A 12068-nucleotide genomic window follows, 5' to 3' on the forward strand; every position below is an offset into this window, starting at 1 on the left:
ATAATATATGAAGTTAATTATACACTAAAACTTAGTGAAATTCTCCCAAGTTTATGATGCTGGTGCAATGTTTGAAAGACAATACATATAACCATTTAAATCGATAGGCTAAATAAGAAAAATTATTTGATAATATTAACATGAAGAAAAAGCATTTAATAAACTTTAATACCCATTTATAATTTAAAAACAGCAAACCAGAGATGGTAACTTCCTCAACTTAATAAAGAACTTCTACAACAAACCTGTAGCTAATAATATAGTTAGTTCACTGTGACAAACCTAAAACTTCCCCAAAGGAAAAGGAAAAGATGTCCTGTCTCATCACTTTTACTCTATTCAGTGTCATACTGGAAGTCCTAGCTAACACAATAAGACAAGAAAAGGAAGTAAAGGATATACCAATATAGAAGAAAGAAATAAAACTCTTTGTTTTGCAGGTGACATGATGATGTCAAATATCCTAAAAAATCAGCAACCTGCAGCTAATAAACAGTTAGAGCAAGGTTTCAGGATACAAGATGAATATACAGAAATCAATTTCTTTCCTATATGCTAGTAATGAACAACTGAAATTTAAAATTAAAATTGTAACATCATTTATACTATCCCCTCCATGGAATACTTAGGTATAAATCTGGCAACTTATAACCAAGTTGTATATGAAGAAAACTACAAAACTCTGATACAGAAATCAAAGATCTAAATAAATGGAGACATTTCATGTACATGGATAAGAAGATTCGATATTGTTAAGATGTCACTTCTTTCAGTTTTATACTATAGGCTCAACACGATCTCGATCACAACCCCAGCAAATTACTTTGTAGATACTCACAAAAGTTTCTAACACAGTTTTATACAAAATTGAAAAATTTTGGAAGCAACCAAGATTCTTTTCAATAGGTGAATGGATAAACTATGGTACATACATACAATGGAAAATATATCAATACAACCCACAAGAAGACATGAAGGAAACTTAAGTGTGTATTACTAAGCCAGTCTGAAAAGTCTACATACTATATGATTTTTACTGTATGATATTCTGGAAAAGGCAAAACTATAAAAGAGAATAAAAGACCAGTGGTTACCAGGGGTTTGGAGGGAGGGAAGGAAGGGTGAAAGGTGGAGAACAAGGGAATTTTAGGATGCTAAAACTATTCTTATGATAGAATAATGATGACATTATACTTGATGATATGCTTAATAATGATATTTATCAAAACCCATACAACTATATCATAGATGAACTCTACCATAAACCATGGACTTTATATAATAATTATATATTAATGTTGGTTTATGAACTGCTATAAATGCACCATGCTAATTAAAGATGGCAAATAGATGGGGAAACAGTGGAAACAGTGGCTGACTTTATTTTTCTGGGCTCTAAAACCTCTGCAGATGTGATTACAGCCATGAAATTTTTTTTTTTTAACTTTTATTTTACTTTATTTTACTTTACAATACAGCCATGAAATTAAAAGACGCTTACTCCTTGGAAGGAAAGTTATGACCATCCTAGTTAGCATGTTAAAAAGCAGAGATATTACTTTGCCAACAAAGGTCCATCTAGTCAAGGCTATGGTTTTTCCAGTCGTCTTGTATGGATATGAGAGTTGGACTGTGAAGAAAGCTAAGCACCGAAGAATTGATGTTTTTGAACTGTGATGTTGGAGAAGACTCTTGAGAGTCCCTTGGACTGCAAGGAGATCCAACCAGTCCATCCTAAAGGAGATCAGTCCCGGGTATTCATTGGAAGGACTGATGTTGAAGCTGAAACTCCAATACTTTGGCCACCTGATGCGAAGAGCTGACTCATTGGAAAAAGACCCTGATGCTGGGAAGGACTGAGGGCAGGAGGAGAAGGGGCGACAGAGGATGAGATGGTTGGATGGCATCATCAACTCAATGGACATGGGTTTGGGTGGACTCCGGGAGTTGGTGATGGACAGGGAGGCCTGGCGTGCTGCAGTTCATGGAGTTGTGAAGAGTCGGACGTGACTGAGCGACTGAACTGAATTGAACTGAATGAAAGATGTTAATAATAGAGGAAACTGGATGTGTAGTATTTGGGAACTCCCCACAACATCTTAACAACTTTTCTGCAGATTTAAAACTGTTCTAAATGACAATGTTTATTTTTAAAAATTACTTGTTTTCAAATATACTAATATTAAATTTTGAAGAAGTATTAATTCCCCTTGACTATACAGACTGTATCGTACATAGACAGAATTCAATTCAGTATACTTGCTGTTGTATGAAATGACTATGGACAGGAATTTCATAGTAAATTAAATACAAAATTTAATAAAGTATAATTATATATAGTATAAAGAGATAATAGATTAGAAGTTTGATAATGGATAGTTTGATAGTTTAATTTTTGGATGACTCAGATTGCACTTGAGAATCTTTTGAAAGTCTCTAAGGTATCATTATGAACATCAGTTATTTCTGTGGCAAGCAGAATTTCCCTCATAGAGACCTCTTATTATGGGAATGCCAATTTTAATTTGTTTAGAAATATGGATTTATTAAGAGCATTCCAGATTTTTTAAATTATACACATGAAAACTCAATCAGCATAAAAAATAAAGGTCATCACTAGAATTCTCTTATTTGGGAAGCTAACTGTGCTAACATTTCCCTGTAGTAGTTAGTTGTCTGAACAGAACAGGGCTGAGCAAAAAGAATTAGAGGTAGTCCGATATAGAAAAGCCATTCCTGTCATCTTGGATAAACAAGGACACATGGCTTGCAGATTTTGCCTGAGTCTATTTTGCAACATGCTAACTCATGAAGGTGTTCTTTTCATTGCAAATTACATAGCAGGATCCCTCTGAATTGCTTAATGGGTGGGGTGAGAAAGCTCTTTGAACGCTAGTTCCCCAGGATGTCTTGCCACTGTGTGTGATAACCTAACGAGTGTTTATCTCTGCCATAATATAGGAACTCAAATGTTTTTCCAAAGAGGATTTGCTTTTTCTTTTCTTTTTGAATGCTGCAAGAGCACAAAAAGAATCTAGATGTAGGGCATGAAAAAAACTGGATAAGCAAGAGGAATTAAGTCCATATGAGAACTAAGAGGATTACTTCTGCTGCCATTTTGAGACCTTCAAAATCCAGGGATATTTTCATGTGTTTGGAAATAGGGTTTCAGTTGCGAGGAGAGCTTTCATATAATTCTGCAAGGCTGAGGGTTGTGGGAAACTAGTAATATTTGAGATTACTGACTTAATAGGATTTTTGTCAATTTTAAAGAACTTTAATCCAGTTTACTAAATTCAGTGTATTTGACAAAACTGTTGGTGTTTAGTTGCTCAGTCATGTATGACTTTTTGAGACCACATGGACTATAAACCACCAGGCTCCTATGTCCATGGGATTGTTTAGGCAAGAGGACTGGAGTGGATTGCCATTTCCTTCTCCAGTTTTGACCAAACACAGTGATTCTACTGTCTGTGTAAAATGATGTTAGGGTTTTCTCATTTGTAACCACAAAATCAGAGACTGAATTAAATGGAGAAAGATTATCTCATATCTCCAACAGAGAAGGTGATGGCACCCCACTCCAGTACTCTTGCCTGGAAAATCCCATGGACAGAGGAGCCTGGTGGGCTGGAGTCCATGGGGTTACAATGAGTCAGACACAGCTGAGTGACTTCACTTTCACTTTTCACTTTCATGCATTGGAGAAGGAAATGGAAACCCACTCCAGTGTTCTTGCCTAGAGAATCCCAGGGATGGGGGAGCCTGGTGGGCTGCTGTCTCTGGGGTCAGACAGAGTTGGACACGACTGAAGCTACTTAGCAGCATATCTCCAAACCAAAATGGCTTTAGTCCTTTAAGATGCTTGGTTAAGTGTGGAGGATTCAGAGGAGGCAGCCATGAATTGAATTTCCTCTAAAAACCCCATATAAGGGCAGCTGCATTCCTTTCAATCGAAAACAAGCAAACAGAAAATCAAAGATCATCTCTTCCTTTAGCTAAGCAGAAAATCTGTAATAGTTGATGTTCCTCTTTGCTCTAGATCATGCTCATCCTTATCTTTGGCCATCAGGAGAAAGAAAATAACTTGCAGACATTTTAATGGGAGATCATTTCACCATAACATGTTATTTAGACACACAATTAAAAATATAAAGCTTTTTTAGCTCAAAGGCAGATAAGCTACTAACCATAAAATTAATGCTCTGTGAATGCACAGACACAAAATATAATTATATCCTAGTCACTAAGCCAATATTTAAAATTATTAATAGATCTTTCTTGGACTCTCTTGCCATTTCATATAAGGTCTATATCTTCATCTAACTTAATGATGCAAAAGCTAGTTAAATCAATAAATTACTAAGATCTTTTCCTTACTTCTCTAGTTAAAGGATTGAAATTGTTTGTATTTTAAGCCTATTTGAATTAACACCAGAAAAAAAATCTTGCCATATTTGTACAATAAGTTTTTGTTTATTTTTCCCAGTTCTCTTGAATTCCAGCTTAAAACTCTATTGATATTCGGCCATTATCAGAATATATTTGGCAGACATTTTTTCCTGCATACTATATAATTGGTCACATTACTTTGTTTTAGGACGTTTTCCTTATGGACTATCTATGCTGAGACAGAGAGCATGATTTAGTGAAAACATCAAAGAACTTGGAGTATAAGAGACTTGGGTCTCAATTCTAGCACTGTTACTTCTTAGTTTAAGACTTTGAAAGGGAAAATGAAGTTGCTCAGTCCTGTCTGACTCTGCGACCCCATGGACTATAGCTCTCCAGGCTCCTCCATCCATGGCATTTTCCAAGCAAGAATACTGGAGTGGGTTGTCATTTCCTTCTCTGGGGGATCTTCCCAACCCAGGGATCGAACCTGGGTCTCCTGCATTATAGGCAGACACTTTACCATCTGAGCCACCAGGGAAGTCTTTAAGACTTTGAGGAAGTATCTAATTAGAGTTTCCTCATTTATAAAATGGCGATAATCTACTTCCACCAGAGGGTGAAGTTGAGGATAGCATGAGTTCATGTGTATATTGTATTAATACAATGCCTGACATAACATATGCCCCAGTATATGGCAGTCATTAGTCCAGTGTTGGAGAGAATGAAATTCAAAATATTTAAAATCAGAGACACAGGTACATCTCCATCGGTCTTAAACAACTAGACAGCTCTGCTGGCTTGTACCAGCTGAATATTAACCCCAAATAGTAAGAAGTAGAAAGTAATAAAATTGAGAAAGACCGCTGGGAGAAATTTAGTGGAGGCCTCATCTTATGTCAAAGACTTAAGAGTGACCTCCCAGACCCTTTACCGCAAGTCCAAGTGCAGAAACCTGCAACCCAGGAGTAGTTTCACAAGGTCACAGAGATTGAGAACTAGATTTAAAAATGGTGCCTATCAGACTCTCAAATTCTTGCTGCTTCTGCCTCACTAGAGTTGTTGATTTTATGCCACTTCTAGATTCTGAGGTGGCTTTCAGTTTCTGTGTCCATGGATTTCAAACTGTTTCTTGCAGTCCTAGGTTTCTGTGGGAATGATCCAAGTTCTGCTATAAAAGTTGTAGTGGAAGCTGAGAAGGCAGACCTTCTGTGTCTCCCACACCATGCCTGGCAGTTCAACTGGAACCTTCATCTTTTTCATTTATATAAAAAGACTTTATTGTTTTAAAAAGTCACTCTTCTATTCCAAACTGTATTCCTTCTTCCTACTCATATTCAGATAGAGCCTCAACCTAGGTCCTTGTCCCTACACCCAGGGTTTTTTCTCTTTCCATGGTTATTGCTTTGCTGACTCAGTCTGGAATTTGTACTCAGCAAATTTCATAGGCTAAAATCTTGTGTTTGAGCTTGAGAAAATGTACTCTAATTCTGGTTTTGTCCTCAGGATTTCACATGACAGGGGATCTTCTTTTCTCAATTTTCACACCTTTGGCTTAATCTTTAGGTACTTTCCACAATGGAAGATCTTGACTGTGTACTTAGCTTTTCTTGGCTTACTGATATCAAAGACCATTACATATTTTATCATTTCAAGCCAGATCTGATAGCCATCATCAGATACTTTAAAACTGGCCCCATTAGACCAAGACATCATCTAATGGAATTAAGGTAGGTTACAACAGTTGTTTTTTTTTTTTTCCTCCTTCTAGATCTTTTTTTCAATTCTTTGATTTTACTGGGCCTCATTTTGGCCCCTAACTATAACTCACTGACCACTCCACTGAAATGTTGATATTATCCATGCTGAACACAGTCTGACAATGCACCAGGAGTGTTTGTGGTAACAGTTGTGACTGTTGCGGCTGAACATGGACAAGTGACAGGCCATAGACATGCCATCATCACATAAACAGTGTTAACCACAGAGACCATCCAACTTGTGGCCAACTCCTGATGAAGCTGCCACATTAAAGGGTTTAGTGCAGTTGAGGAGAAAATGTGATTAAAGGCTAAATCAGCACCTGACCACTCAAACCTTAGAATCGTGAACTACAGTCTCAGAGATGGGGAAGGAGCCACTCTGGCCAAAGAGAAAAGGCAGCTGAGGATGTACTCAAGTGAGTTGGCCCCTCCCACATCTGTGCCTGCCATTGTCAGTCCTCAATACTTGAAGGTCACAATAGGCAGTATTTGTAGTAGCTTAACAATACTTTTTTCCCCAGTATGCCTTCCCGTCTATGCTACAATCTGAATTGGTCTACTGGCACATATATCCTTTCACTGATTTTTATTTTTCAGTGTCCAATCAGCTAAATGGGGCTTCTCAGATGGCTCATTGCTTAAAGAACCCACCCGCCAATGTAGGAGACATGGGTTGATCCCTGGGTCTGGTAAGGAAGATGCCCTGGAGGTGGGTGTACCAACCCACACCAGTGTTTTTGCCTGGGAAATCCCATGGACAGAGGAGCCTGACAGGCTACAGTCCATGGGGTCACAAAGAATAGGACAGGACTTAATGACTAAACAACAACAATAATATGCTAAAAAGTTAATTTAGTCAATTGTTCATTTTATTATTGTATTTTATAATTCTATAGCTTAATTTATTTCTTTTTTATTGTTTTGCTTTTTCTGATTTCTACTTTCATTATAATGGTATCTATGTACTTAACACAGAAGAACTGTACAAAAAAGATCTTCATGACCAAGATAATCACGATGGTGTGATCACTCACCTAGAGCCAAACAGACATCCTGGAATGTGAAGTCAAGTGGGCCTTAGAAAGCATCACTACGAACAAAGCTAGTGGAGGTGATGGCATTCCAGTTGAGCTATTTCAAATCCTGAAAGATGATACTGTCAAAGTGCTGCACTCAATATGCCAGCAAATTTGGAAAACTCAGCAGTGGCCACAGGACTGGAAAAGGTCAGTTTTCATTCCAATCCCCAAAAAAAGGCAATGCCAAAGAATGCTCAAACTACCACGCAATTGCAGTCATCTCACATGCTAGTAAAGTAATGCTCAAAATTCTCCAAGCAGGCTTCAGCAATACATGAACCTTGAAGTTCCAGATGTTCAAGCTGTTTTAGAAAAGCCAGGGGAACCAGAGATCAAATTGCCAGCAACCACTAGATCATGGAAAAAGCAAGAGAGTTCCAGATAAACATCTATTTCTGCTTTATTGACTATGCCAAAGCCTTTGACTGTGTGGATCACAATAAACTGTGGAAAATTCTGAAAGAGATGGGAATACCAGACCACCTGACCTGCCTCTTGAGAAACCTATATGCAGGTAAGGAAGCCACAGTTAGAACTGGACATGGAACAACAGACTGGTTCCAAATAGGAAAAGGAGTATGTAAAGGCTGTATATGGTCACCCTGCTTATTTAGCTTATTTGCAGAGTACATCAAGAGAAATGCTAGGCTGGAAGAAGCACAAGCTGGAATCAAGATTGCCGGGAGAAATATCAATAACCTCAGATATGCAGATGACAGCACCCTTATGGAAGAAAGTGAAGAGGAACTAAAAAGCCTCTTGATGAAAGTGAAAGAGGAGAATGAAAAGGTTGGCTTAAAGCTTAACATTCAGAAAAAAAAGATCATGGCATCTGGTCCCATCACTTCACGGGAAATAGATGGGGAAACAGTGGAAACAGTGTCAGACTTTATTTTTCTGGGCTCCAAAATCACTGAAGATGGTGGTTGAAGCCATGAAATTAAGAGACGCTTACTCCTTGGAAGGAAAGTTATGACCAACCTAGATAGCATACTCAAAAGCAGAGACATTACTTTGCCAACAAAGGTCCGTCTAGTCAAGGCTATGGTTTTTCCTATGGTCATGTATGGATGTGAGAGCTGGACTGTGAAGAAGGCTGAGTGCCGAAGAATTGATGCTTTTGAACTGTCGTGTTGGAGAAGACTCTTGAGAGTCCCTTGGACTGCAAGGAGATCCAACCAGTCCATTCTAAAGGAGATCAGTCCTGGGTGTTCATTGGAAGGACTGATGCTGAAGCTGAAACTCCAGTACTTTGGCCACCTCATGCGAAGAGTTGACTCTTTGGAAAAGACTGATTCTGGGAGGGATTGGAGGCAGGAGGAAAAGGGAACGACAGAGGATGAGATGGCTGGATGGCATCACCAACTCGATGGACCTGAGTTTGAGGAACTCCGGGAGTTGGTGATGGACAGGGAGGCCTGGTGTGCTGCGATTCATGGGGTTGCAAAGAGTCAGATACAACTGAGAGACTGAACTGAACTGAAATGAAGTACTTAAGTGCGACACTTTAGTGTCCTTATCTGCTAATTCCATCAGCTGTGTTATCACTGAATGTGTTTTTGTTAACTGTTTATTCTCTGGGTTATGGGTGAATAACATAATAGCATAAATATATGCTATTTCTTAGCATATATGATAATTTTAAATTTTATAATGGACAGAATGACTACTACTGCATTGTTGAAAGAGGGAGTTTTATTTTCTTCATTTAGAGAATGTAGAGTTTTTTTATATAATAATCTATTAATTTAATGGAGGATTAATTTATACCATCGAGGTATAATTTTAATTTTTCTTAGTATTCATGTAGAATAGCTGTCATTCTAATGCTAGTATAGCACTGCTATTAGGTGTGGTCACAGGACTGGAAAAGGTCAGTTTTCATTCCAATCCCAAAGAAGGGCAATGCCAAAGAATGTTCAGATTACCACATACATAATTGGATTCATATCACTAGGTAGCAAGGTCATGCTTGAAATTCTCCAAGCTAAATTTCAACAGTATGTGAACTGAGAACTTCCAGATATACAAGCTGGATTTAGAAAAGGCAGAGGAACCAGAACAAATTGCCAACATCCAGTTGGATCACAGAAAAAGCAAGGGAATACCAGAAAATCATCTACTTCTGCTTCATTGACTACGCTAAAGCCTTTGACTGTGTGGATCACAACAAACTGTGGGACATTCTTCAAGAGATGGGAATACCAGACCAACTGACCTGCCTCCTGAAAAAACCTGTATGCAGGTCAAGAAGCAGCAGTTAGAACCAGACATGGAATAATGAACTGGTTCCAAGTTGGGAAAGGAGTACATCAAGGCTGTATATTGTCACCCTGCTTATTAACTTACATGCAGACTACATCATGTGAAATGCTGGGCTAGATGAAGCACAAGCTGGAATCAACATTGCAGGGAGAAATATCAATAACCTCAGATATGAAGATGACATCATCATTATGGCAGAAAGTAAAGAGGAACTAAAGAGCCTCTTGATGAAGAAGGAGGAGAGTGAGAAAGCTGGCTAAAAGCTCAACACTCAAGAAATGCAGATCAGGGCATCCAGTCCCATTACTTCATGGCAAATAGATGGCAAAACAATGAAAAGAGTGACAGACTTCATTTTCTTGTGTTCCAAAATCACTGCAGATGGTGACTGCAGCCATGAAATTAAAAGACGCTTCTTGGAAGAAAAGCTATGGTAAACCTAGTCAGTGTATTAAAAAGCAGAGACATAACTTTACCAGTAAAGGTCCATATAGTCAAAGCTAAGGTTTTTCCCTGGTGGCTCAGATGGTAAAGAATCTGCCTGCAATGCAGGAGACCCAGGTTCCATCCCTGGATCAGGAAGATTCCCCTAGAGAAGGAAATAGAAATTGACTCCAGTATTCTTGACTGGAGAATTCCATGGACAGAGGAACCTGGTGAGCTACAGTCCATGAGGTCACAAAGAGTCTAACACGACTGAATGACTACCCCTTTCATTTTCATGGTTTTTCCAGTAGTCATGTATGGATGTGAGCATTTGACCATAAGGAAGGCTGAGCAAGGAAGAATTGATGCTTCCAAACTGTGGTATTTGAGAAGACTCTTGAAAATCCCTTGGACTTCAAGAAGATCGAACCAGTCAATTCTAAAGGAAATCAAACCTGAATATTCTATAGAAGGATTGATGCTTAAGCTGAATCTCCAAGAATTTTGCCACCTGATGCAAAGAGCCAGCTCATTGGAAAAGACCCTGACGCTAGGAAAGATTGAAGGCAGGAGGAGAGGGGATGACAGGGAACGAGATGTTTGGATGGCATCACTGACTCAGTGGACCTGAGTTTGAGCAAACTCCAGGAGATGGTGAAGGACAGGGAAGCCTGGCCTGCTGTAGTCCATGGGGTTGCAAAGAGTTGGACATGACTGAGACTGAACAGCAAGTGTGGCCTTGCTAAGGTATCAGGTAAATAATGCCTGGGATGATAAATTTAAGTTTCTCCAACTCTCTCCACTTTGGTTGATTTCAGCTTTATTCCCCAGTTTTCCATTCAGTTCATAGCCTCCAGGAAGCTGTTCTCTGCCATGTCATGCAGTTTCACTCTTTGGATACTCGTTTTAATATTTGGCCAAAGCCTCAAAGTCACAGCCATGCAGGTGTATGGAACTACTTTATGCACAGAATTCTCTTCTATATTACCTAATCTTGCAAATTCTGACTGCCTGATCATATTGACCCCTAAACTATAATCTGGATTTACACAGTTGAATGAGACAATCATGCTTTCTGTTTGAGCTCCACTGCTAGTGATTTGGAAAGCAGATCTAACTTTGCGTATTTGCATTCTCTCATATATCACTGTGCTGTTTTCCAGGACTTTAAAACTGTTACTGCATATATATATTTTTTGCACTTTTTGAAGTTATTTTTGGTGGGAGGAAAGATACATGCTTAGAAGTTTTCATTCTGTCTCTCCTATTATCTAGCTAACTGTTTTAGGGAGTTCTAGCTATTTTTTTTTATATCCTTCTTGCTATAGATTCTTATGATCTGGATAAGAATTTATATGCCGTTAAAATTTTTTATGTAACCTATTTTCATTGTAAAATTTCATTAGTCCAAAGAAATTGAGGTCTACAAAAATTAGATATTAGTTTGGGTGCCAGAAAGTCAAGATGGTGATTCAGTGTTTGAGGGTACTATTATCCACAAATATAGTAAAGAATATTATGATATTATTTAAAGAAATCTTATTCAGTATATAACATAAATATACAATAAAAATGACTCAGGAAGGTATACATATTAAAAGCCCTCCCTCTTGCTGGACATTGATGACACCCAGTTTCTGTGATGTATATTGTGTGTGTGTGTTCATTCACTCAGTTTTAACTCCTTGCAACCTCATGGACTGTAGCCCGCCAGGCTCTGCTCTCTGTGGAATCAAATGGGAGAGGACATGGGTAAACTGATGGCTGTCACGTTAATGTTTGGTAGAAACCAGTGCAATGCTGTAAAGCAGTTATCCTTCAGTTAAAAATAAATAAATTTAAAAAGAATACTGGAGTTGGTTGCCATTTCCTACTCCAGGGGATCATCCCAACCCAGAGATCTAACCCAAGTCTTTTGCATCTCCTGCATTGGCAGGTGGATTCATTATCACTGATCCACCTGGAAAGCATCATCTATATTAAACTTGATCAAAAAGAACAATTTTGAAAGGAATTTGATTACAGTCTCTGTAATATCTTTTGACTTCAGATGTATAAAAGCAATTTTCCAGCTTCAATGATTGAACATTGACTTGGCTTTTGTGGTTGTTATTGTTGTTACCCTAGGATTCTCAGGAGTTTA

The 12068-nt window shown here is 38.3% G+C and overlaps 1 non-coding gene across 1 annotated transcript; it reads right to left on the reverse strand.

Annotated features, from left to right (window-relative positions):
* Positions 1–4861: 4861 nt before the first annotated feature.
* TRNAY-AUA (transfer RNA tyrosine (anticodon AUA)) lies at positions 4862–4933 on the reverse strand. The gene has a single exon. It is a non-coding gene; the product is annotated as a tRNA-Tyr (tRNA).
* Between the last annotated feature and the right edge of the window lie 7135 nt (positions 4934–12068).

The sequence above is a fragment of the Ovis canadensis genome, chromosome 21 (assembly GCF_042477335.2).
Source record: "Ovis canadensis isolate MfBH-ARS-UI-01 breed Bighorn chromosome 21, ARS-UI_OviCan_v2, whole genome shotgun sequence".
NCBI classification, from domain to species: domain Eukaryota; kingdom Metazoa; phylum Chordata; class Mammalia; order Artiodactyla; family Bovidae; genus Ovis; species Ovis canadensis.